The 25,436-nt window shown below is 47.3% G+C and overlaps 2 long non-coding RNA genes across 2 annotated transcripts; both read left to right on the top strand.

Moving 5' to 3' along the window:
* Positions 1–2,826: 2,826 nt before the first annotated feature.
* Positions 2,827–8,295, top strand: LOC311602553. The gene is made up of 4 exons (XR_014780780.1): positions 2,827–3,933; positions 4,564–4,672; positions 4,839–4,896; positions 8,130–8,295. It is a non-coding gene; the product is annotated as an uncharacterized lncRNA (long non-coding RNA).
* A 294-nt stretch (positions 8,296–8,589) lies between these two features.
* On the top strand, positions 8,590–12,776 carry LOC311602554. The gene is made up of 2 exons (XR_014780781.1): positions 8,590–8,622; positions 11,863–12,776. It is a non-coding gene; the product is annotated as an uncharacterized lncRNA (long non-coding RNA).
* The last annotated feature ends 12,660 nt before the right edge of the window (positions 12,777–25,436 follow it).

Genomic DNA, 25,436 nt, shown 5'->3' with positions numbered 1-25,436 from the left:
AGGCAGGAAGCTGATACTGCCCCATAGGCTGAAGGCATGCACAGAGAAGGTGGTTTTGGTTATCCCTGTATTCCTGGTACCCAGCTTAGAATCTGCTCTACTCTGGGCACCTAGCACCTACTTATAAAATTAATAAATGATCCATCAAGTGTTGAAAAAGACCACCTCAGCCTGGTCTACAAAGCAAGTCGAGGACAGCCAAGGCTACACAGAGGAACCCTGTCTTGAAAAACCAAAACCAAAACCAAAAACTATAGTGTTATCATGAATCAAGAAACAAATGTCCCCAACCTTCTTTAGTAAACCACGTGAAATGTCACATGCAGGGACAGTGGGTTAGAACACAAGCTACTGCCATTAAGAGGAATCACAGGGCAGGAAGGGGCCACTCAGAGAACAGAAGCCTTCAGAAACAGGACAAAGGTGACACAGGGGAGCAGGTCTGAAGAGAGTGGGAGAATTAACCTCATGCCTCTAGCTCTCCTGAGGTGAAAAGACAAGGAGGTGCATCCAGGCAGCCTCTTGCCACAGCTTCCGGCATGCCAAATGGGCACGGGTGCAGAAAGCAGATCCAGGGAGGCCAAGAGCTGCCAGCTGAGGCAGAGCATCCCAGCCTATGCTCAGGGCATGAAGGTCTGCGGAGGGAGCATATGGCGAGAGGGGCTAAGCATGGCCCCTTTGCCTGAATATGGCACCATGTGGCTTATGAAGGGGGAGGGGATGCTGCTCTGAGTCAGCCATATTGTGCCCTCCTCCCTGAATAGAATGGCTGCTGCCTGAGCCTGAGAGGGGCTGAGCTTCTTTCCTGGATCCTGTTAGGCTATTATTATTCTAGATAGTTCCAACATATCCCTCAGACCACTTCCGGGAGCTGACTACATTCCCTCCCCCACAGCTGGAATTAACGCTGTCTTGTTTTTGCTCCTGAAGCGACCCAGCCCCATGCTTGTTTGTATCATTGATTGTGTTGATGAGACCACCAGGAGCTCCTTAAGGGCCCAGTTGGGCCAGAACTGGACCCTGGAAGGGCTTCGCAGGCACAGTGGGTCCTTAACAAAGAGCCATGGAAGAAGCGTTGTCTGGAGTTTGTCAAGAGACACTGGTGACCTCCCTTCCTTGAGAGGGTGGTGGATGCCTTGATGTTTTAATACAGGTGTTATTACACTCTGCCTTCAGAACCGCACACTCAAAGCAGCCAGCGCCTGGGTCTCCATGAAGCCGAATCGGCCAGTCTAGTCTAATTGGCTCAGGCCGCTGAAGGAATGAGCAATTCGTCCCTGGAAATATAATTTCAGTGGCACAGTGAGCGGTAAGAGCAGCAAGAGGAGACCTCCAGCCTCCTATTTATGAAAACAATAGCTCAAGTTTATGGTATCAACAGTAACCACAGCTACTTCTCTTTCTTTGCTGCCATCCTCTTACCACATGCACCTCTAGCCCCCATGGGTATCTGTACACACACACCCACACACACACACACACACACACACACACACACACATGCACACACGCATGCACACACACACAAACATACTGCCATCCTCACCACCACACCATACACGTAAACTGTTGCAAATGCATTCAGGAAAGCACACACGGAAATAGGCACACGAGCTCTGAGACACCTGTGTACCTACAGGATCATGGCCACTCACGAGGCTCTGCACACACTTGCATTTCCATGACTACACAGGTTTGAGCAAAGGATGGAGAGGAAAGACACGCTGCCCTCTGGGACAAGATCTCACTGGTACTGGAATGAAGCCACTCAATCACTTTCCAGCCCTTTATTGGACTCCACAGGGTAGTGAATGTGGCAGAGGCCCTGCCTGGCTCTGTGCTCCTGGGCTGACAAGGCAGCAGGGCTCTTTGGCAGAAGTGAGCCAGCTGGGATGCTGGCCGCAGAATAACTGCAAGTTAAAATCAACTCTCTGGTCCATGACAGCAGTAATGAAGGTTTCCTGTCAGCTGGGAGAACCTTGTCCGCCTGTGAATCTTGAGTCCCAGCTGCAGCTCCGGCCTGGGACTCACAAGCTACAAGCTATGTCCTGGCCGCCTTACCCTCCTATTACCCTACGGAAAAGGAGTCACGCCACTTGGAGTTCTAGACGAGAAATGGAGTCCCCCACCCCACCCCACCCCCTGAAACTTCAAGTAGGAAGGATCAAATGCCTGGAAGCTGGTGCTTTCTGAGCTGTGGGAAGGCATACTAGTCTCCCAAGGCTTTGAGTGGCCATCCACCGGGCAACTTAAAGCCATGGAAATCCGTTCTCTCATGGTGCTACAGGTCAGGAGCCCACATGCAAGCGGCCAGCCTGTGGCTCAGGGAGGGAGTACTTTGGTCCTATTTTTACTTCTTTTGCTGTGATAAAACTCCCTGGCAAGAAGTAACTGGGGGGGGGGGGGCGGGGAGGAGTTGCAATTCTAGGTTGCAGTCCATCACAGCAGGGAAGTCAAAGCAGGAGCTGGAGGCAGCCTGCCACATCACCGTCCTCAGTCAACAGCTCAGTGCCTCCTGCTCAGCTCACTTTCTCTACTCTTATCAAGTCCAGGGCCCAACCCAAGGAAATGGTGGTGGGAGGGGCCTTCCCGTATAAATTAACATGATCAAGAAGACTTTTCCCTACCCCAACATCCCCTAAGGTCAGTCTCTCCTAAGTCCTTCATTGAGACCCTCTTTGCAGGTGATTCTAGATTATGTCAAGTTATCCATTAAAACTAACCATCATCCCAGCACTTAGGAGGCAGAGGCAGGTGGATCGCTGTGAGTTCGAGGTCAGCCTAAGTCTACAAAGTGAGTCTAGGACAGCCAAGGCTACTCAGAGAAACTCTGTCTTGAAAAAACCAAACCAAACAAACAAACAACAAACAAAACCAAAAAAAACCTAACCATCACACCTTTCTTGCCTCTTTTAGCCTCTGGTGGCTGTCACCTTGCCTGTGGCCACAAGACTCCAGAACCGACATATCTTCTCTTTCCTCTGTGTTTGCCTCTTCAGTTGCCTGGTCTTAGGAGATGTAGGTTATTCAGACTTTTGCACTGTGGCCACCAAACACCCAGGGAAGTCAACAGAGGGTTCACTTCATCATGGTGGAAAGGGTGAGTGGGAGCAGCCCAGGTCACATCGTGACAGCCGGGAAGCAGAGAGAAGGGTTGGCTGCTTACACCGGCCTGGGTTTGTGGAATGCTATCCCCTAGGCATGCACGACACGACCATCGTCCTCTTGAACTTTTTTTTTTCTTTTTTCCCTCCGAGACAAGGTTTCTCTGTGTAGCCTTGGCTGTCCTGGACTCACTTTGTAGACCAGGCTGGCCTCGAACTTACAGTGATCCGCCTGCCTCTGCCTCCCAAGTGCTGGGATTAAAGGCGTGTGCCGCCACCGCCTGGCTGTCCTCTTGAACTCTTAAGCAGCTGTGGTTTACCAGCATGAGGCCTGCATGAGCATGCACTCACATTCTCTCATGGAACGAATGCATGCGCTGTTAATGGTCGTCTGGTGGAGGAAGACGTTAACTGGAGCTTCCTGGGCCACCCAGCAAGAGCAAGGACAGTCATGCTGAGTGTAAATGATGACAGCCCAGATCAAGAGCTCCAGCAGGGGAGAATATTATCAAGTGGCCCAGAGACTGTTCTTGTGCTATTTTGGCGATGAATGTGGCTGGTTATTACCACTGCTCAGAAAAATCTGCCTGAGGCTGAATTGAAGAGTTTTGGATTGTGGAAAAGAATGAAAGAAAAGCTGAAGCAGCAAGGAAACTTATCAACGGCAGAAAACTGGTGCAGACGTGACTGAAAGAAGGGGCCGAGTTCCAGCCCTCGCAAGCAGCAAAACTTGGCAGCTTTGGCCACATGGTTCTGGCTTTAGAGTCAAGGGTGCAGCAAAGGGCTTGTAGACTCTCCCTGTACTGCTAAGGAGAGCCACTGAGGCCAGGTGTGTATTAAGGATGGCCCTACATGGAGGCCTAGAGGGGCCGTTGCGTGAAGCTGTGATGGTGAAGCCTGGGTTGCCTTGGAGACCCCAAGATGTTGGAGATGTCAGATTCATGGGATACCTGTCAGGGAGAGCTGCAGGCTGGGTATACAATGAACCCGAGAGGGGGGGGGGGAGTGGGGAGAGAGAGAGAGAGAGATTTTGAACTTTGACCTTTTAAACAGTGTTGAGACTGTGATAGGCTATGAGGGCTTTTTGAAGTTGAACCAAATGTATTTTGCATTATGATACGGCTGTAAGACTATGGGGGTCCAGGGACTCCAGTGTGGTGGTTTGAATAGTGGCCCCCGTAGGCTCATATATTTGAATGCTTAGTCATTAGGGAGTGAAACTATTTGAGAAGGCTTAGGAGGTGTGGCCTTGTTGGAGGAAGTGTGTCACTGGGGGCTGGGCTTTGAGGCTAGCCTTAGTCTCTCTTTGTCTCTTCTTCTCCCTGCCTATAGGTCTGGGTGTAGAACTCTCAGCTACTTCTCCAATATCATGTCTGTGTGACGCCATGTCCTCTGCCATGATGATATTGGACTAACCCTCTGAACTGTAAGGCAGCCCCAATGAAATGCTCTCTTTCAGGAGAGTTGCCTCGGTCATGGTGTCTCTTCACAGCAATAGAACACTGGCTGACACTTGGGTACTGAGAAAAAGAACTTGAGGCTGTCTGATGAGCCTGGCCTGGTATGCGGTGAGTATTCACCTTGCTGTCTCCCCAGCAGCAGCAGCACCACCGCCCCTGCCCCCGCCACCGTGACCACACTCCTCCATGGAAGGGCACAGCCTTTTACAACAACGTTGGATTTAAGGGCACCTGGCTTGTCAATGTCACTAAGAGGAGCATCTTTCTTCCCCAGGTCTCTCTCCAGCATGGCTTGTGAGGCTTGGGCCTGAGCCCTCCATCTTGACTCACATGTAAGTCTCTATGAGTGTGAGGGGATGAGGGACAGAGAATGTCTGGAGCCTGCATCTCACCTGCATGGAAACAGAAAGTCAAGACAATACTCACTTTTGAGAACTGTTCGCCAGCCTTTCCTTCCAGAAGCACGTAGTGAGGTGTGGGGTTTCTGTCACTGACTCCCATCCTTGATAACAAAGGAAGGCAGAATTCCCGCTCTACTCTCTGTGAATAAACTTGCCTTTCTGGGTACTTGCCACCACCACTATTTCAAGTGCACAAAACAAGATCTGGGGCACTTTTCTCTGCATCTTGAGGCAGGATCTAGTAGACAGCCAGGTAGGTAGCACATAACTTGGGGAGGAGAACAAAGATGTATTTTGATGCTTTAAAATTTTTGTTTTCCGAGCAAGCTGCTGATCAGGTAAACAGCGTAAGTGCTCGTGAGTGGGCAGGGAGACCAAATTACGTGTGCTTTCCATGGATCCGCTCCCAGCCTCTTTGTCATCTCCTCCCACCTGAAAATTAATTTCTTCTCTACAGTCAGCCCAGAGGAAGCGTCTGAAGATCTCAGTAGTGCGTGCTCTCAAAACAAGTTGTTTTTCATCAGAAAATTGAGGACTTTTGCTTGAAAAACAACTCTCCAGGGGCACAGAAGTGGCAGGGAAGTGGGTACACGTGGAATGACGCCTGAGGGGGCCTCTTCTGGAGGCCAGCATCCCTGGCGCAAGGTTCTGCAGCTGTACCGGGTGAATGTGAGCACACAGAAGAACCCTCCTCAAATGGCTAGGGACCTCTGGTGACTATCTCCGTATCAGTGGCCCTCTTCAAGTATGCCAGCTCCTTGCTTTAAGCAGCATCCCCCAGCTTGAATAATCTACCAAGGCTGGCTTTTTAGACTGCCCTGGTCACCTCCACATGGAGCCCTTCAACTTTGCTGTCCTGATCGGAGCTGTCCCTTGAACTTTTTTAAATTTTTAAATCATTTTTAAAATTTCATTTGTTTATTTTTTGAGCCAGGATCTTGTCACATAGCCCAAGCAGATTCTGAACTCCTTAGCCCTCCTGCCTTCTGCTTCCCAAATGCTGGCATTAAAAGTATTTGCTGCTGCTTTCTGCTTTGTTCCTTCCCTGGCAAGTTTTAACTGTCAATTGGACATGGCCTGGAGTCACCTACCAAGGGAGTCTCAATTGAGGGATTGTCCAGATCAGACTGGTCTGGGAATGTGTGTTGTGGGTGGGGATTGTCTTGGTTGCTTTAATTGACATAGGAGGGTCCACCATGGGCAGCACAACCCCTACATCCTAGAATTTAAAAAAAAAAAAAAAAGCTAGCTAAGCATAAACCTGAGAGGGAATCAGCAAGCAGTGTTCCTCCATGGTTTTTGCTTCAAGCTCCTATCCTGACTGCCCTCAATGACGAACTGTATGTAACCTATATGATAAAATAAACTAGAAGAGTCTCTGCCATACTTGTCCATGTGCAGAAAGAAACATGCACATGGACATGGTCAGGTGGTTCTAAATGGTACAAAACACAATGTACCATTACTGCCTATGTTAATTATGGTATGCCCTGATAATGGAACGATTAATGGTCCCTGTGGATGTGCTGCTAGAGAAAGATCAGTGAGCCAGACAACTAGCTGAAAAAATTAGGTGCAGGAAGAGCACTGTGTTGTGACTCTACTGTTCCTGTCTTTGCTTGGGTTTCCCAGAGGCAGACCTTGAGACAAGACCAAATGCAAGTCATCATTTGGATGATGACCCAGAAGTGCATTGAGGTGTGAGGAAATGAGTCAGGACAGGGAGGGAAGCCAATGTTGGCTGTATAAACAGCACTTTTCTCCTGTGGACCGTGGAAGCTCAGTGCCATGGAGACTCTCAGAGAAGTTGCCAGAGTTGTGCCTTTAAGGTGGCAGTCTGGGTTATTTGTCTACCACCTCCTATCCTTCAATGGCTGGGGGTCATTCATTTCCAGCTAGCCATAGGCCAAGTGAACAACATCCTACATAAAGAATTACAGGAAAGGATTTTGAACGAAATGTTTGCAGGTATCGCTAGTGCTGAGTGAGGATAGGAATGGAGTGCCTATCGTCAACCACTGTGGTCCTATTAACATAGCTAAAAATTCTTTAAGAAATATGGGCCTGGAGAGATGACTTGGTGGGTACAGTGCCCCTAATATTCAAATAAAGCTGGGTATATGGGTACACACCTGTAACTCCAGCAGTGAGGTGTTAGTGGACAGAGGCAGGTAGGTCCCAGGGGCTTTGTGGCCAGCCAGTTGTGCCAAAACGCTGAGCTCCAAGTTTACTGAGAGATCTTGTCTCAGAAATTAAGGTGGATGGCAGGGGAGATGCCTCTGAGGGTGTATTAGTCAGGGTTCTCTAGAGGAACAGAACTGAACAGAACAATCTATCATAAATACATATATATATAGTAGCTTACAGGCTATGGTCCAGCTACTCCAACAATGACTGCCTGTGAATGAAAAGCCCAATAGTCCAGTAGTTGCTCAGTCCACAAGGCAGGATCGTGTCAGCTCGTCTTCAGTATACACCAACTCCCAAAGAAACAGGCTCTGGACTTGTCGGGGAGAATGAAGGCAAGCAGACAATGAGCAAAAGCTTCCTTCTTTGTGTCTGCCAGCAAAAGGTGTGATTGAGATTAAGGTGTGCCTTCCCACCTCAAAAGATACAGATTAAAAGTGGCTCTTCCCAAGGCTGTCCACTCTCCTCATACCTATTCAATATAGTACTTGAAGTCTTAGCTAGAGCAGTAAAACAACTGAAGGAGATCAAGGGGGATACAAATTGGAAAGGAAGAAGTCAATGTATCTTTAATTGCAGGTGAGAAACATTAAAAACCAACCCCTACCACAAAACCTTTGTTCTACCATGGTATCCTGCCTGCAAGGTATGCTAGGGTAATGGTGGCACAAAGCTTGTGGGAGTAACTAACCAATATCTACTCCATGAGATAGAACCCATACTTGACACTGCTTGGGTGACCAAGAACCTGAGACTAGATATCCCAGCGACTCAGGGTAAAACCAAATACTACTATTCTACTAAGAGAATACAGCAATAAAATGACTCGATGATATTCTCTGATCATCAGAGAAACTTCCTCCTTATAACAGATGGGAACAAATACAGAGACCCACAGCCAAACAATACTCAAAGAGTAAGAGACCTTGAATCACTCAACCCTAAATGGGATGTTTCCATAAAATCTCTCCCTTCAGGACTCAGGGAACCCTGCAAAAAGAGGAGACAGAAAGCGTGTGGAGCCAGATGGGATGGAAGACATCAAGAAATCAAGGCCTTCTAGACACAACAGGGCTGATGGACATGTGAATTCACAAAGACTGAGGCAGCATGCACAGAGCCTGCATGGGTCTGCACCAGATGGGGTCCTAGAACTGAAAGAAGTGGGCAGATAGCCCCATCCTTACCCAGAAGCCACCTCCAATTAATAATGGCTTTCAAAGAAAAACTTAGTTTCCTCCAATGACATCTCACTGGGAAACTACTTATAAGTGTAGGCTGCATGTCCAGCAGGGGATGCCAGCAGAAAATGAACTCAGAGGCATCTTTGGAGATTCCTTACCTCATAACGTCACGTGAGGGTTTTTGTCTTTAACCTTATCTTTTGTTTTCGTTTATTTTCTTTTACTTATATACATTTTTCTTTCTTCTTACACTACAGGTCCTTTGGGTATATACTATGGTTTCCAGGTTAGTGATTTTCATGCATTCCTGAGTGTGAGAACGAGTGAGTCTCTGTTTCTTGTGCCTTTTCTTGGGCTCGTTTCCTTCTGTTTGTTGGTTTTGTTCTATTCTGATGTGTTAGTTTTTTATTTATCTTAACATGTGCTTTTTATTCTCATCCCTTAGCAGCTTGTTTGTTTTCTAATGAGACAGAAAGGGAGCAGATCTGAACGGGAGGAGATATGCAGGGTGTAACTGGGCAGAGTAGAGAGAGGGGAAGCTACAATCAGGATGTATTGTGTGAGGGGGGAAATCTATTTTCAATAAAAGGGAAAATTAAAAAGGTCTTCCCACCTCAAGTGATTTAATTAAGAAAAAAAAAAAGAATCCTTCATAGGCATGCCCAGCTACTTGGGTTTTAGTTAACCACAGACGTAGCCAAGCTGATAACCGAGAACAGCCAAAACACTTGATATAGGCCTGGTGACCTGAGTTTGGTCTCTGGAATCCATGTAGAGGTTGAAGGAGAGAAAAGATGCTCAACAGTTGCCCCTTGACCTTCACATTCATGCTGTGCCACACATATGCCTCCCACCCACCCGCGAAATGCCCTGACACACACAATAATGCTAAAAGCAATAACATAGGGCAAAGAGGATCAGAGGGAAGCGCCCAGGATAGACCTCTAGCTTCCACATACAGATGCATACATTGTGGAGTTTGAGACCACCAGGAAAAGATCCACAGACTTCGTTCACATTATAATTAGCCAAATTTATTAAAACTGCTAGTGGGGCTACAGTCTCTAATCCTAATCAGAGATGTTCCACCCTCAGCTGAGTGAAGAAGAAAGGATTTCTAAAGACAAAACCCACAAGAAGTCCTTGAATATCTGCCTAAGCACACGACAGAAGCTAAAAAGGAAAGCAAAACAAAACAACACAATAACAACAAACAGAACAGACAAGCAACAGTTAGTCATATCATAACAAAGCAGATGGTCAAGGCTGCACATTTCCGGGTGGTCAAGGAGTCAGGGTTGCTAGGAACTTAAATCGTCTAGGGACTTGAATCAGAGACAAATGGCTCTTTGGCACCAAGATGGATGCCTAATGCAAAATGGAATTTCCATCACACATGGGTGAGCTCTATGTCTGTTTCCCTCCTTCCCTCTCTCCTTCTCTCCCTCTCTGTTTCTATCTCTGTCTCTCTGTTTCTCTCTGTCTCTCTGTCTCTCTCTCTCTCTCTCTCTCTCTCTCTCTCTCTCTCTCTCTCTCTCTCTCTCTTTCACTCTCTCATACACACACACACACACACACACACACACACAGTGAGCTATATGATGATTCAGTGGGAGAGCACTTGCCCAATTCAGGTTCTATTCTCAGCACTGCAAAGCAAATCTATGTAGATATATGATTGATATGTTTGAGAAAATCCTAGGGACATGGGCTGAGAGGATGGAGGCATACTGTGGAGGAAATGTGTGTTTAACCATGAACCCTTCTGCCTTATTTGGACTGGGGAAAAAAAAAGTACTGTATCCCTAGCCTGGCAAAAGTACATCTGTAATCCCAGTATTGAATCAAGGCAATCACCACCAGGTCAACCTGGTCTACACGGTGAGTATCTGACCAGCCAAGGCTATATAGGGAGACCCTGTCAAAACAAACATTCCTATGTGATGCAAACAATTGAAAGAAAAAAAAGTTAATCATTTTAAATCTATTCTGTTTACAGTCATGAAGCCCCCAGCTCAGAGGTTCTGTCTGTCCTTTGCCACATGCTATGAAATCGACACAGTCAATGCCATACGGCAAGAGCTGGGGACCTGGGTGGCCTCAGAATATCTCTTGCATCCGGGCTTCTGCAGCTACTCCTTCATTCTTGGAAGTGGGGTGTGGGAGGCAGATGGGCGTTAATCTTCTTCCAGCCACCTGCAGCTCCACTTCCTGCATAGAAATAGGCAGAGTTTGCTTTATAAGCAGCTGGTCCTGCCAGTGGACGTGCTCAGACATAGTGGGTGAGCAGAGCTTGTCAGGGTGGAATGTCATTCTCCGTACTGAAGAAAAAAAAATGTGGGCCAGGTGTGGTGGCGCATGCCTTTAATCCCAGCACTTGGGAGGCAGAGGCAGGCAGATCGCTGTGTGTTCGAGGCCAGCCTGGTCTACAGAGTGAGTCCAGGACAGCCAAGGCTACACAGAGGACCCTGTCTCCAAAAAAAAAAAAAAAAAAAAAAATGTGTCCACCTCTAAACTCCTAGTACCTCAAAAAGTGGCTTTATTTGGAGACAGAATCTTGATGGAAATCATCAAGTTAACGTGAGGCTACTAAGGGCTCTGATCCAATATAGCTGGGGTCCTTGTAGAAAGGGACCATTTGACTACAGAGATGGACTGGTGTAAAAAGAGATAAGAGTGAGGTATGGACAAGCCAATGGATACTGGACATGGTCAGAAAAATGAGCAGGGGCCAGGAGAAGGATGGGGAACGGGGTCTTCTCGCCCTTTACCTGCAAGGCCAGACCCAGACAGTCTTTTCTAGCAAAAATCATTCACTAGTGGTCTTAGTTAAGGTTCTATTGCTGTGAAGTATAGTGGATGTAAACATTTCTTTGGTTGTTGTTTTGATCTCAATTGTGGGATGTGGAACTGCCTTGTGTGAGGGTATGTGATGTTTGTCTTCTGGAACCAGACCCGTGAGAAGGTGCGTGATCTTTGTCAGCTGGGAACTGCTTTGTGGGGGAGGGGGCATGGTCTTTACCAGTTGGAAAACATCCTGCTATGGACTCTGAGAGGAGACGAATAGGAGCCCAAAAACCAGAGAGATATCTCTTTGCATACATTGTGTCGCATCGCATCACCTGGCTGCTCATCGTTTAACTTCGAGACACTCCTAGAAAGAAACAATCTGGAGAAAACTTTCAAAGAGACTGCTTTTGGTCCCCCACTGTTGCTCCCACTGCTGATTGTTCTTGCTGCTGTGTTTGCTGTTGAAATCTTGCCAACAAAGAGTGGCATCGGCCCAAGGATCTGAGTCTAAAAGGTCTACCTCTGCTGTCCCTACTAACCTTCTTTCTCTCCTATCTAGGGTAGGTGGGTTGAAAGGAAGGTAGAGGCATCAAAGAACCCCAAATAAAGTAGGTTAAAAAAAAATCAAAGCCTACAGTGAAGAGACACCACAACTATGGCAACTGTTATAAAGGAAAACATTTAATTGGGGCTGGCTTACAGTTTCAGAGGTTTAGTCCATTATTTGTCATGGCAGGAAGCATGGCGGCATGCAAGCAGACATGGTGCTGGAGGACCAAAGTGTTCTACATCTTGATCCACAGGCAGCAGAAGGGGACTGTGTGCCACACTGGGCATAGATTGAGCATTGTAGACCTCAAAGCCTGCCCCCACAGTGACCTACTTCCTCCAAGAATGCCACACCTACTTCAACAAGACCACACCTCCTAAAAGTGCCACTTCCTGTGTGCCAGGCATTCAAACACATGAGTCTGTGGGGGGCCATTGCTATTCAAACCACCACAACAGGCTACTATTTTTCTGGTTTCAACCACCACAGATTGTTTGAACCTAGCCTTGAGCTTTGTATAAGTGAAATAGCATCCCAAGTACTTCTGTGTTTGCCTTTTTCCCTCCATATTACATATGTGGAAGTTTTACTTATTATTGTATAAAGGAGAGATAAACAGGTTTTTTGTTTAGATCACAAGTGGGGGATGAGAAAAAGACTTGTGAGAGAGCAGGTGATGTTTATCCCCTTAGAAGTTGAACCATGTGGGGGAGATTGGTTGTTAACCAGCTGAAAAACATCCTTGAACAAATTCTGAGAGGAGATATAAATGTAAGCCAAAAACAGGAGGTGAGGCCTTTGGAGACTGGGGATAGTTTTGGCTGTTCATCGCTCCACTTCGAGATGCTCCTAGAGAGAACCACTCCAGGGAAGGCTTCCGCGCTCCAGGCTCCTGCTAAGGTTCCAGGTTCTGGTTGCTCTAGGTTCCAGCAGAAGAAATCCTACTGATTACACCAGGAGAATCGTCCCTCGGAACTGATATCCTTACAGTTTCATTATTGTATTCTTTAATCTCCTTTTCCTATTGTTTACGTTAGTTGGGTTATAAGTGAGGCACTCTCGGTTAATAAGTTCGTAATAAAATATAATTGTTAAGAAAATTGAACCTACAATTGTATTTATAGGCAGCCTTCCTTCGTGTGCATGTGTGTATGTGTGTGTGTGTGCGCGTGCACGTGTGTGTGTGCATGTTCTTATGCATGTGCTTGTGGGGGCCAGAGGTTGACATTGGGAGGACAAGGTCTCTCGATAAATCTGGAGCTCATCAATTTGGCTAGGTTGGCTGGCTAGTGAGTCTGCAGTATCCTCCACCTTTCCAATGCTAGGTTTGTGCTGCTGTGCTTGGCTTTTCTCCATGGGTACTGTGATTGGAACTCGGGTCCTCATGCTCAGCGGCAAGCACCCTCTCCCCGAGTCAGTCTGTCTTTTTTTGTGTCTGTGTGTTCCATAGTATAACCACACTACAACTCACGTATCCACTCTATTCTTATGCTCACAGGATGGTCATACTGAAGTTGAGTTGATGTGCACGGGGCTCTGTTTGTTTTTTGAGATCAAGTCTCACTCCATACCCTTGGCTGGCCTTTAACTTATAGTAATTCTTCTGCCTCAGCCTCCTGAGTGCTCAGACTCCAGGTGTGGCCTAACATGCTCAGTAGTGCCGTAATGGAGAGCGCTTGTGTTTGGGTAGGAGCACGTGTGTGCTTACCAGTGGGTATCTATCTAAGAGTGGGCCTCCTGGGGTGGGGTGACAGAGCAAGCCTCTGCTACGGCTCAGTTGTTCCTGCATCAGTCACACATCCATCAGTGGCCTGTGCAGTTCCACCTGCTCCACAAGTTGGTTAGAACTTCATGTCCTCAGTTGTACCTTATTGTCCCTTAGGAAGGCCACTACGACCCACAGTGCACTCCCCGGGTGCTCAGTTGCTGAACAATCTTTCCTGTGTTTCCTGGCATCTTTGGATTGCACCTATTTCTCTCCTTCCCTTCTCTTGCCTTTTTTTTTTCTTCCTCTTAAAGTCCTTGCTATTTTTCTTTAAAAGTCAGTGGTCCAAACACCCTGGGAGAGAGGCCTCCCTGAAGGCCAGCAAGGTCGACCACATCCCCCTTGCCTGCTCTCTCTTATCATCTGGGAGGGCCATGAAGGTTGCCAACAGAACCCAGATGGGCCCCAGCAGGATGGCTGCAGGTGGATAAGGAATGCAGTTTCTGTGCGGTGTGGCCTTGCCCAGTGGTGCCTGCCTTGCAGAATTCGTTTCCATTACATAAGTCTGCATAAAATGCAAACTAACAAAAAGCTTCGAGAGTAAGTAATGGGGGAAATCCATCACGCCCTTGTCACTGGGAGACGCCTGGATCTGATGGCTGCGGGCAGACTCACTCAGGTAGAAAAGGCAAGATCTGCAGGCTATACACAGTTTCCTGGCCTCCAGCCTGGCCACATACTCAATAACTGGCCTATCAATTAAGTCCAAGGGGGAGGGGATAATGAATAAGAAGGAGGGAGAAAGACACGCAGTAGAGCACTAACTGCTTGTCTTGTCACCAGCTCTCCTCCATTAACCTTCTCCTAGGCTCATTTCAAAAACACTTAGTGTGTCCATCCATGAAATGGGCCTAACTGAAGCGAAGGGCACTCATTTCATACTTTGCAGAGATGATGAAGATAAATTTCCTCCAAAGCCACAATGCTTAGTGCTGACACAGAAGGAAGGGTGCAAAACCAGCAGCCTCAGGCAGAGTTGGCAGCGATCTTGAGTCAAGCGTGAAGGAACCTGGAATTTTGGAGGGAGGTGGGGAGGGCAGCCGAGATGGTTTCCTCATCCCTCAGCCTGGGAAAGGAACCCAAATCCAGTTCGCATCAGCCTCAAGAGAGGGGCCTCCATCCCCAACTCAGAGGCAAATATTTCCGTTCTAACCAAACTGTATTAGCTACTTTACTCATTTCTCTGATCAAATATCCCACAAGAAGCAACTTAAGGGACGAAGGATCTCTTTGGCTTGTAGTTTGAGGGGATACCATCCATTATGGTGGGGAAATCATGGCAGCAGGAACACAAAGGTGCTGATTACACTGAATCCACAATCAGGAAGCAACGAGTGAACAGGATGTGCGGCTGGACTATAAAGATTCAAGGTCCATCCCTAATGACATACTTCATTCAACAAAGCTCTACTTCCAAAAGGTTCTAGAACCTTCCAAAGCAATACCATCAGTTGCAAAACAATTGTTCAAACACAGGACCTTATGGGAGGCATTTTGGGAATCCACATGTGCCCCACCCCTGCCCCCCACCAACCCTGCCTGAAATTGTTTCAGGGAAGGAGGCAGCAGCATATGATCCAGTGTTGGCCAGTGAGCTAAGTCCAATGGAGGGGCTTCATGACTCCCAGGAAACACTCATGATATTTAGCACGTATAGTGGGCCCTGTGGCAGCTCCCAAGTATAGAGGGAGGCTTGTGGCCTCAGAGGCCCTGGAGGAGGGCAGTACATCAGGGCTGACAGTATGTCATGGAGAAGCTGCTCACTTCACTGCAGCCAGAAAGCAAAGAGAAAAGAGGAAGGGGTTAGAGTTCTAATATCCTAGGGCATGACTCAATGACGTAACTTCTTTCTACTATAGGTCCCACTATTTCCCAGTGTTTGCTGATCAACCATTAGCATGGGCCTTTGGGGACTATTTAAGATTTAAAACATAAAGGGCAGGCCTCATCCTGTGTAGCTGGAGGCTTTTCTTATTGGTTGTCTCTCTGCTGTACCTGTTGGTGAATGCTCTGAGTAGCACCTGGGGGCTGGAAGGGACTATTGTTTGAGGCAAGTGGTTTGGGTCTGCATGTAATGTCTGGGACTGCAGCAGCCTTTTGGGGGAACAGGTAGAAGCTGAAGCCAATACAACTACAGAGGAAAACAGAGTCAGGGGGATCACAGGGGAGAAGCCTGGAAGTAACCAGCTCAAGCTTTTCTGCATTGGGTTTTCTAGTTATGTAACATGAAAAAAAATCCCTTAGCGTTTGAACACAGGGGCTGCTGTTACCTGTAATCAAAAGTGTCATAAGGATGTTACCTTACTGTTTGGGTTAGGTTCGGTTTCCAGCCAGTTAAAGAATTAAAAGACCAGACAGGTCTTGTGCCAAATAAGTAGCAGCAGGGAAAGTCTCAGACACAGCAGATAGAACCAGCTGGTGAAGAAACATTTTTTTTGTGGGGCTGAGGAAACACACACACACACACACACACACACACACATACACACACACACACACACACACACAGAGAGAGAGAGAGAGAGAGAGAGACAGACAGACAGACAGACAGACAGACAGACAGACAGAGACACAGAGAGATAGAGACACACAGAGAGACAGAGAGAGAGAGAGAGAGAGAGAGACAGAGACAGAGACAGAGACAGAGACAGAGACAGAGACAGAGACAGAGAAAGAAAACAAGCCACCCAGAGAAAGACCCTTTGTGGAGCCAAGCAGGCTTGGTCAGTTTGAACAGGCAGGAAGACTAATAGGCCCAGAACTTTGGAGTAAATGTATCCTGACTCAGCCTTGAATTTGTTGGATGGTCCTTGAGTAGGGGGGCCTAATTGTTGCGAGAACAAAAGCCAGCCAGGTTTTTTTGTTTTGTTTTGGGTTTTTTTATTTAATTAATTTGTTCAGATTACAACTCAATTGTTATCCCATCCCTTGTATCCTCCCGTTCCTCCCTCCCTCCTGCTTTCACCCTATTCCCCTCCCCTAGGTCTAAGACTGAGGGGGAACTCCTCCCCCACGATATGGTCATAGGCTATCAAGTCTTTATTTCAGTGCCATCAGGCTGCGTTTTAAGCAGCTGGGCTTTTGTCTCAGGTCAGGAGGGTAAGGAAGGAACCATCTTGGAAGTGTGTGGCCCTTCTTCCCATCTGTTTGCTTATCAGGGATCTGTCTGAGCACTAGTCCCTCAAGGAAGCCATCTACAGAGGCATGGAGTACCAGATAGTCAAAGACTCTCAAACAGAGGCCAGATAAACCATTAAGAAAAGACTGTCTCAGCATACGACCAGGCGTCCGAGAGCCCAAGTCCATGAGAAGATGGCTGTGGGCTGCTGAGTGGAGCCAGGTTGGATCTACTCCTAGCCTGAGACATCTTGGGGTACATGGGTAAAGCTGAGGGGGTCTTTCAAGAAGAGACCACTGAGTTGGACCTGGTATTACAGGTCTATGATGCCAGCTGCTTGGGATGCTGAGGCAGAAGGACCACAAGTCTGCCTAGGATACAGATTGAGTTCAAGGATGTCCCAGATAACAGTAAAAAGCAAAGTAAAAAGTAAAACAAAGCCTAGAGGTGGATGAAGCTCAGTAAGTGGACTGCTTGACTGCGAAGCACACAGCCCTGGCCTTAACCCCACAGCATGTGTGACCACTAGGCTGGTGGCCTTCTGTTTGTATAGTACAAAGTCCCTCCATTGGCTCCCATGCATGTCTCTTTTTCTTTCTCATAAATCACAAAACAGCCTGCTAGAGCCTGAAGTCAGGACAGACTCTTCTGCCGGGAACCACACATGCCAGGAGTCAGCGGGCCTTGTGGGTCACACCAGTAGGGAACAGCAGAGAGGGGAGCTGTGATCTGTAGCACAGGCTTCCTGCTCAGTGATCTTTTGGCTGCCCCCAAAGCTTGGGAGCCAGTGTGGGCAAGACGGCTTCAGGTAGGGGATGGAATAGACATGGAATAGACATGGAGCTCTTGATCTGCTGTGGTGGCCGGGGAACTCCTGTGTTTCTTACGCTTTGGAAGACAGCAGAGGGAATCTCTTAGACACACCTCTTGCTTCAGAAGGGGCTTCCGTTCTCTTATTCCCAGGGGTGGCGAACCTCAGCCCACTCCAGTCACGGGACTGGGATGGAGAACCTCAGCCCACTCCAGTCACGTGACTGGGATGGCGAACCTCAGCCCACTCCAGTCACGGGACTGGGATGGAGAACCTCAGCCCACTCCAGTCACGTGACTGGGATGGCGAACCTCAGCCCACTCCAGTCACGGGACTGGGATGGAGAACCTCAGCCCACTCCAGTCACGGGACTGGGATGGAGAACCTCAGCCCACTCCAGTCACGTGACCTCAGCCCACTCCAGTCACGTGACCAGCAGTTTCTCTCATCATCTTCTCCTCACCCTTCATAATCCCAAGAGAGCCGCTCCAGCCGGATGATTTCTACCTCCCAAGCCCCGCTGCCACCCGTTCCATCAGAATGGCAAACAGTTGTCCCCTTAACTTAAGGAAATTAGAAAACTGGTCCCCCTAGATAAACTTCATGTAGCAGAAGTCAAAGGGGAAGCGGGTGACAGTGCTTGTGTCATTTTTATCCCTGCAATTCCCAACAGATAGGAGAGACACAGTAGAGTGAATACAACCATCTGTTCACCTTCCTGGGGTGGGTAGGTCCCCTCCTCGCAGTCTGGCCTGGGATCTCTTTAGCCAATAGGATAGGGCAAAAGTAAAGTCCTGGAACTCCCAGTTCCTGTGCCTTGGAACATACACTTTGAGGGGCACCACATAGGAAGTCCAACTCATTGCTGGAGTAGCTTGCGAGGCCCTGAGATGAGCTGGGGAGATGGCTCAGTCTGCAAAGTGTTTGCCTTGCAAGTACAAGGGCCTGAGTAATTTGATCCCCAGAACCCATGTTTTAGAAGCAAACAATCAAAAGCCAAGTGTAGTGTCCTGAGTGGGATTCCATAGCTTGTAATCCCAGCGCTGGGGAGGCTGACGGCCGGATCCCTGGAACTCACTGGCCATTCAGGTTTGCCTTTATAGTGAAGACCAGGCCAGTGAGAGACACTTTCTCAAAAGAGGGACATGTAAAGAATTGACACCTGAGGTTGTCCTTTGGCCTCCGCACACACATGAACACACACACACATGCACACACACACCCTCAAGTCTGAAACTTGAATGCCCATATCATACTGCAAATCTGATCATATGTGTTATACACATTTCTGTCTTATGTACAAAGTTATTGAAAATATTGTATAAAATGATCTTCAGGTTCTGTATATAAGATATATGAAACATAAATACATTTTAAGATTAGACTTGGGCCGGGCGTGGTGGCGCACGCCTTTAGTCCCAGCACTCGGGAGGCAGAGGCAGGTGGATCACTGTGAGTTCAAGGCCAGCCTAGTCTACAAAGTGAGTCCAGGACAGCCAAGGCTACACAGAGAGACCCTGTCTCGAAAAAACAAACAAAACAAAACAAAACAAAACAAAAAAGATTAGACTTGGATCCTGTCCCCAAGATACCTCATTAGGCATATGTAAATATCCCCAATCTGAAATCTGAAGCTCTTCTGGTCCCTGGCATCTATGATAAGGTGGTTTCCATCTGTAATAAAATAGCTGTGTTCTGGTGCCACTGCACTTGAAGCTGGTTGACCGTGCATCAACAAATAGAGAAGTATTGAAAACTGAATGAGAGGAGCTGGAGAGATAGCTCAGAGGTTAAGAGCACTGGCTGTTCTTCCAAAGGTCCTGAGTTCAATTCCCAGCAACCACATGGTGGCTCACAACCATCTACAGTGAGATCTGGTATCCTGTAGGCAGAACACTGTGTAAATGGCAAATAAATCTTAAAAAGAAAGAAAGCTGAATGAGAGAGAAGAAAGGAAGGGAGGAAAGGTAGGAGGAGGCAGCAAGACAGGAAGAGGAAGAGAGGTCAGCTACACATCAATAATAGAGGTGGCTTTGGAGTCCGGGATAGCCAAGGACAAGACCAGATGACAAGCCTGGCCGTGGGTACTGCCATTTCCAGGACCAAAGTGGGAATCTTTCTCTCATTTGGCTTCAGGGGCTTCTGCAGTTCCAACACCTGCACTGACCTCATTGTGTCTCTGTGCCTTAGAGCTCCAGAGCGCCCAAAAAGATGCAAAACAAAGTGAGCGGCAGTCGGAAGGCATGTGCTTCAGGAATGCACTTGAGTGCAGGAGTCTGGAGGGTGTGCGCCTGCGCAGTTCACTAAGTTGCCTGAGCTCACTCCTGCAGATGAAATACCACTCTCTAGAAAAGAGTTATTTTTTTATTTTTTATTTTTTTTTGTTTGTTTTCAAGACAAGATTTGTCTGTACAGCCTTGGCTGTCCTGGAACTCACTCTGTAGACCAGGTTAGCCTTGAACTCAGAGATCCGACTGCCTCTGCCTCCCCGAGTGCTGGGATTAAAAGATGCGCCCCATCACTGCCCGGCTTAGAAAAGGCATTTTCAATGCAGGTTCCCTCACAGCAGTGATGGCAGCACCTATGGGGGTTTGGAGGGCACCCTTGGAAGGGTTCAAGGTTCATGTGTGCCTCAACAAAGAATTGAGCAGAGATGCACAGGGGCAGCTGAAACAGGGGCACTTTGTGAAAGATGCATTGCAGAGGGAGGAAGAAGCTGCATCAGGGAGAAAGCTAGCAACTCTGAGGGCCCTGCTGCACCAAGGCGGGGCTTCCATATTGCAAGTAGTACATGCTTTCTCCAACATGTTCCATCTGTGATATGTAGTTCTACATACAACCTCGTGCATGTCTCATTAGCATCTTATATCTCCTCCCAAATGCGTACGTTTTTAGTATTGTAAAGGGACACACCCTCTGGAATGCCTCTGCACCTAGGCCAGTAGCTGATCATGATGATCTGTAAATAGGCCTGCCTGCCTGCGGGATAGCAGGGCATAGCAGCCTTTCTCTTTGCCAGCTTGTTTGTTTCAGCTGCTAATTTCGTAAGGCTTTGCTGCAGGCTTGCCAGGATGACTGCAGTACCTCAGTAAAGCAACGATCTGACAGTCTTCGTTAGCAGAAGGTAAGTGGTAAGCTAGATTTTAAAGCATTTGTTCCAAGAGGGAGAAAAGACACTCTCTATGTGCTTGGGGAAAGGAAGGCAAGGGCTCAGCTCCTGCCTGCTCAAAGTTCCTTTCAGTTGCTGTGATGAAATGCTCGGGCCAATGTTTGGTCAATATCCATGGGAGGCCTGCCCTTTTCTGAAGAGCAATGGAGGAGTGGATGGAGGTGGGGGCAGTGGGGAGAGGGGACTGGGAGGAGAGGAAGGAGGGGAAACTGCAGTCAGGATGTAAATATAGTAGTAGTAGTAGTAGTCGTAGTAGTGATGGTGATGATGATGATGATGGTGATGGTGATAATGGAAGAATACTCTGGCCAAAAACAATGTAGGGAAGGAAAAGATGTAGTAGTACTTGTAGTAGTAGTAGTAGTAGTAGTAGTAGTAGTAGTAGTAGTAGCAGCAGCAGCAGCAGCAGCAGCAGTAGTAGTAATAATAATAATAGAAAAATACTCTGGCCAAAAGCAATGTAGGGAAAGAAAGATGGTCCCCCACTTGCCCCCTCCCCAAGCCTACACTTTAGTTCACAGTCCATCACTGTAAGAAGTCAGGGCAGGAATTCAAGCAAGAACTTGAAGGAATGCTGCTTGTTGGCTTGCTTCCAGATTCAAGCCTAGCTAGCTTTTTAATACTGCCCAGGACTGCCTGCCCAGGGAATGGTGCCACCCACAGTGGGCTGCTCCCTCCTACACCAATTAACAATGAAGACAAGCACACGGGCCAATCTGGTCTGGGCAACTTCTCAACGGAGACTCCCTTCTTAGATGCTTCCAGGCTTTGTAAAGTTGATAGTTTATGCTAATTAGAATAGACCTCTGTCATTGATACCCTCTGCTAAAGACCCCAGGCTCCCTAAGATTTATCAATTTGGAGGACAATGGAGAATACCCTGAATGGAAATGGGAACCTCTGAATTCTAGACCTCTCAATTCCACTACCTCACTCATGACCCAACCTCTTTGACTCTCAACTTTCTCAACTGTTAAATGCAGATTACACAATTAGGATGGCTTTAGCAGATTATTCCATGGCAACAAAAGATTGAAACAGCAAAGGTATATTATGGTCTCATACAACAAGAAGGCTGGAGGCAAATAGTTTTAGGTGGCATGGCTATAGACATCACCAAGGACTCAGGTTCTTTATGCCTTTCTACTGCATCATTCCTTCACTTGGTGCTGGAAACAAATATTCTCAATGAGAAACTCACAAAGTGAAAGGAGCTTGCCAAGGCAATGTAGGCTCAATTTCCTTGACAATTATACTTTATTATAAACTTATAAAATGAGCGCACCTCCCTTATAACCCAACTAGCCTAAACAAGAGGAAAAGAAGATTAAAGAAAACAAGAATGAAACCTTCTGGGTATCAGTTCCTAGGAAGGATTCTCCTGGTGTAGTCAGCAGGATTTCAGCAGACCAGCAATTCAATGAAAGTTGTTGCTGGAACCTGGAACAGCAGCTGGAATCTGGAGGAGTAGCAGCCGAAGCCCGGAGCCCTGAAAGCTTTCACTGGAGCAGTTCTCTCTAGGAGTGTCTGGAAGTGGAGCGATGAACAGCCAAACAATACCAAGACCCAAAAAGCCCCACCTCCTGTTTTGGGCTCATGTATGTATGTATATATGTATGTATGTATGTATGTGTATATATATATATATATATATATATATATATATATATATATATATATATATATATGTACATGTATATACACATATATATCCTTCCAGAGTCTGATCAAGGATATTTTTCAGCTGGCAACAACCAAGCTCCCCCATGAAGTGGTTCGACTCCTAAGTGGATAAACATCGCCTGTTCTCTCACAAGTCTGTCCCCCATCCCAGATTTGGGATCATAACAAAAACAGGTTTATCTCCTCTTCAAGGCAATTTGTCTTTTATGAAAGTGGTCTGTTGGACCAGGCAATGGTAGTGCATGCCTTCAATCCCAGCCCTCAGGAGGCAGAGGCAGATGCATTTCTGAGTTCAAGGCCAGCCTGGTCTACAAAGCAAGTCCGGAACAGCCAGGGCTACACAGAGAAACTCTAACTCCAATCACAACATACATCCTGCAAAAGGGTGGGTGTGTGTGTCTGTGCAACAACCTAAACTGGGCTAGCAAGTTTTATTCTAACAAAACTGTTGTGTGTCTCACCCCTCCCCCACCCATTGGCTGAAGTCTACTCCACAGTCTTTCATGGTTGGCCAGTTTGAAAAGAATTGGTGCAAAAAAAAAAAATGAAGGAAAGGAAAAAGGGGTCAGCAATTCCAGGGCATGAAGTTCTAGGAATGTAGCTGGGTCTTTGTGTAAACAAAAGTTTTACAAAGTGGGGAAGACTTATGGACTATTGGCCCTTAGTGGACTGGGCATCTTTAACCCACACACACAAAAAAATCCTCTGTAAGGCGGAAGTGGTTGCTGCTATTCCAACATCTAAAATTTTGCAACAGCATTCAAAGGTGGGACAAAGGTAGATAAGTGATAGTGCAAGCCTATCCTTAAGCATTTCTCTTAGTACAGGGAGAAAAGTATGTTTGAAGTCCCCACCACCACCAGAATCTCTGTTAGGTTCCATTGTCCAGGACAGGGCCATCTCTAAACCAAATCATTAATCAGCCATAACATACTCTGTATCTCACACGGGGGGGGGGGGGCACATCATATAGTTGCCGAAGTGCCAGGTCCCAAAGAAAGCCAGGACAAGTCTCACTCAAAACCTGTGGCTCCTCCCAGTACTTTTCATCCCACCCACTTGCCTAACCCTCTCCAACCCAGGGGCTTCCCTTCCCCAGCTTCTTTCCTGTGTCATTCAACCATGTTGGCTATGCACTCTTTGATGCTCTTGGCTCCTGGCTGCCTCTGTTCCTGGATCTCTCTTGGTCCTCCTTCTCTTCTTTCTCCTCTTCCTTTCGCACTGCCCCCAACCTCCTGTCCCCATGGACTGGGTCAGCTTGGCTGTACTGGCCCTTTTATCTACAATAGAAACCTTTTCCTCCATCATATCTAGGAGTGGCCATGCCCTCATTTTCATTCATTCAGAGCCATCCATGTCATCATTTACATTGACTCTAGTCTCTGAAGACTGGCTGTAGGGAGAGATTTAATCCAAGTTGGCTTAACAGTGTGTGCCCCAGCTTCATCCAGTATCTAAAGGAAAAAGAAATAGAGGGGAAAGGAAAAGTTACAATTCTCTGAATAATTCAGGAAAGCATGGCAAAGGCTCTCTCTGTGAGTGACTACAGGAGGAGGAATTTCTGGGGGTTATAAATACATTATCTCATTAAGGGGATAATTATTCCTCCCCTCTCCTCAGCATGTCTTCTTTAGGTGAATCAGCTTTCAAGAGCAAAAGGGGGGGAGGGAGTGTTCCTGGCCAGGTGATTGACAGGTGAATCTAGATTAACTCTTAAGGATGCAGATTGGGTTGTGGAGTCTTTAGCCAGGACCAGAGGTATTCCATTCTTTTGACAGGGAATCCTACGGAGTGGCAAAGCTGATGTTTCTCTTTCTAGTGTAACCAGAGAAATGCCAAGGTGGCTGCTCTTCCAGAGGTCCTGAGTTCAGTTCTCAACAATCACATGGCCTCTACAATGAGATCTGGTGCCCTCTTCTGGTGTACAGGTGTACATGCAGGCAGAAGACTGTATACATAATAAATAAAATAAATACATCTTTTTTTTTAAAAAAGTGAAAGACAAACTACTAGAACCATTTAGGAGATGGGCTGAAATTGGAGAATAGATACAACCCACTTCCACCATGAGAACTGGGAGATTCAGTTCCAAAGCTGTTGACCAGCACGGACTTGACTACAGTCTCAGCCACATGCTCATGCCCAGCTTCTAGCTTCTGGGCAGGAGTGCTCATTTAGGAGAAGAGACAGACCAAAGTGGAGCTTCTTCTGGCATTCCTGGCCTGTGGCTAGGACAAACTCAAGGACATTTTTTGCTTCTGATCAATGACAAGAATGGAACCACTGGAGCTGGAGAGATGGCTCAGTGGTTAAGAGCGCCGCCTGCTCTTCCAAAAGTCCTGAGTTCAATTCCTAGCAACCACGTGGTGGCTCATAACCATCTGTAATGTGATATGGCGCCCTCTTCTGGCTTGCAGGAGCACATGCAAGCAGAACACTGTATACATAATAATAAATAAATAAATCTTAAAAAAAAAAAAAAAAGAATGGAACCACTGCCTTTGGGGTCCCTGCCCTAAATGGCGTCATCAGTTTCTAGTTCCTGTTCTTGTCATTAAGGGTACAGTGTGCAGATGAGAAACACAGCAGAAGCCAAAGGCTTTGACATGGGGAGATGGGGGTTTATTGCTGACTGTGGTTCTACAGAAAATCCCAGCTCAGGCCCAATTTGGTGGTGTAGAACTTTTAGGTTCTTTTTAGTAAATTCTGTTGCCTCCATAATTACAAGTCCTGTCTCTGGACTGAGCCACCATGTTGGGGTGACAGGAAGTCTTCAGGCCAGCTCTGAGCAAGCTGTGCAAAGCAGTCAACTAACTTGTCCTGTCAATTCAGTGACATTCCCTGCTCTGTCCTTTTAAGAACTCCAGCTGCTGCAGCACACAGGCAAGGCTGCCTAAGGCAAATGCAGCAGGATTCCCAGAGCGGGTTGGTCTAACCTTCTGGTTTGACTGGAGGGAGACAGGCCTCCTACATCAGCGGTTGGAAAGTGTGAGTGGGACTCAGGTGTCAGGGCTAGTGTGTCACTCCTGTGGGTGAAGCCATGGGGTGCCAGGATTGCCCAACCACGTGATTTTTCAGGAGCAGGGTGATTGGATTTTTAAGCCCAGCCACCCCTCTCTAATATCTAGAGTCAGCCTCTAAGAGCTCCTGGCCAAGGACCCCCTGACAAGCACACAACCTGGGGTGCACACTAAAGCGCAGGTCTGGTGATACC

This window comes from Acomys minous (genome assembly GCF_964271855.1).
Source record: "Acomys minous genome assembly, chromosome: 7".
Taxonomy (NCBI): Eukaryota; Metazoa; Chordata; class Mammalia; order Rodentia; family Muridae; genus Acomys; species Acomys minous.
The sequence above is the reverse complement of the archived record's forward strand: the minus strand, read 5'-3'. Positions and strand labels throughout refer to the sequence as shown.